The 1903-nt window shown below is 43.1% G+C and overlaps 1 protein-coding gene across 3 annotated transcripts in view; it reads right to left on the bottom strand.

Annotated features, from left to right (window-relative positions):
• Nucleotides 1-132: 132 nt before the first annotated feature.
• The window catches only part of selenop (selenoprotein P), a 5337-nt gene continuing 3566 nt past the window's right edge, over nucleotides 133-1903 (bottom strand). For all 3 annotated transcript variants that reach the window (XR_002665461.1, XR_002665462.1, XM_022757833.1), the window contains exon 6: nucleotides 133-1589. The gene's annotated coding sequence lies outside the window, so the exon portion shown is untranslated. The remainder of the gene's footprint in view (nucleotides 1590-1903) is intronic.

The following is a 1903-nucleotide window of genomic DNA, read 5'->3' as shown; positions in this document are numbered from 1 at the left end:
CCCCCCCCGCGCAGTTCATGGCTGACCCCATAATTCCTCTTACACTGCAAATCTGAAAGTCAGCACGCCTAAGTATACATATTCACTGTCAACTTTTACCTTTGACAATAACATACACACACAAACAAAAAAAAGTAACTCAACCATCTTTATTCATCTCTCATTTTCCATCTGTGACTAATACAACTAAACTAATACAGTTCTCTGTGCAAGCATCAAGTTGTCAGGGTGACTGCTGTCTTCCCACAGAAACCATCATTAAGTACAGAGTGTATTCCAACAGTTATTCATTGCTTAACTCTCCTTTTCTCTCTGCATTTTCCCAAAGCCTTGTTTTATTTTTTATTTTTTACAAGCCTTGTATAAATTTGCAATATGCTGCCTACATGGCAAATATAATGAATGCACAAACGAACATACAAAAAAAGGAATGCCAAATACTAATTTCAAATGTGCACGTTGGAGGTGTAAAAAAAGATATACCTGAGATGCGCTTAAGCTTGTGCTCAAGGATAATGATCAATAGCATGCCCTACAGACAAACACATCGCTGGTATAAGCTTTTATAGATTTGTTTTTACATGTCTTTTGGACTTACTCAGTAACGGGCCAGTGCTTTCAGGTTTCTACAGCCTTCTTCACAGATTTCTGATATTAACCTAATTCATAGAATCTGAGAAACTGTAATAGCATCTTCTCTTCTTTTTTCTTAATCATTAATTTGTGCCGTATTTGCAGACTGTATCGAATTTTTTTCTGTTTCCTTAAGTATCCTTACATACTGAATTCTGAAATATTTTAAGTGCTTATCATGTTCCTAAAGTTTCCTCTCCTCTCTCTCCTGCCGGACTTCATACAGACGCCACTAGAGCATAGTTTCTGCGCCTGGTTTCATAAAGGATGGAGAGAGCAAAATGGAGAAGGCAATTTATGAACATGACAACCATATTCACTCCTGAGAAAGGATGAGAGCAACCCACTGACAGACACGCTCAGACAGGTGAAACACACCATATGTTTTTCAAGGCATGATAGAATGATGTGGATATCTGTTGCCAAATGTCACAAGCTAACAATACATGTTTTAGTTGGTGTTTTTATCTGCCTAATTTAATCTTTATCAGTCTGATGTTGGACTCCACTTGATCATCTATCCCACGTCCATGCTGTCAGGGATTGCCCCGTCTTTTCCCAGGGTAATACTTGTTGGTTAAAAGAGCGCTTGACCCTGGTGTTGCTGGCTGATGTTAATATGAGGATATCAGAGCCAGCTTACAGCTGCTCTCACCCTCAACTTGCAACACCTGGAGGTCAGGGTCATTGGGCTGGCTGTTGACGCTCTCATGCTCAGCTCACGACACCTGGGGGTCAGGGTCATTGGGCTGGCTGTTGACGCTCTCATGCTCAGCTCACGACACCTGGGGGTCAGGGTCATTGGGCTGGCTGGTGAGGCTCTCATCCTCAGCTAACGACACCTGGGGGTCAGGGTCATTGGGCTGGCTGGTGAGGCTCTCATCCTCAGCTAACGACACCTGGGGGTCAGGGTCATTGGGCTGGCTGGTGAGGCTCTCATCCTCAGCTAACGACACCTGGGGGTCAGGNGCTTCACCGCCATCTGCTGTCAAATATGGGCAAAAACAGTTTCAATGCACAGTTTACACAAATCTCCAAAATATTCTGAGGGAAAGTTTTATCTATGAAACATTGTAAAGGACATAAAGATTTAGGACCTGTATTATCGGCAGTGTTTCTGGATATTGACGGTCAGGCTGCAGGCTTCTGTAAAGGTCATAAATGTACTAGTATTGAGGGTAATATGATCCCTGGGCTTTGTAGAAGTCACATGTGTCCAACTTCTCAGGCACGTGCAGGATAGTTGCCAGATTCCACCAAACCCCCCCCC

This window comes from Seriola dumerili, unplaced genomic scaffold (assembly GCF_002260705.1).
Source record: "Seriola dumerili isolate Sdu_G_001 unplaced genomic scaffold, Sdu_1.0 BDQW01000290.1, whole genome shotgun sequence".
Classification (NCBI taxonomy): domain Eukaryota; kingdom Metazoa; phylum Chordata; class Actinopteri; order Carangiformes; family Carangidae; genus Seriola; species Seriola dumerili.
This window is presented reverse-complemented; position numbering and strand designations above follow the sequence as displayed.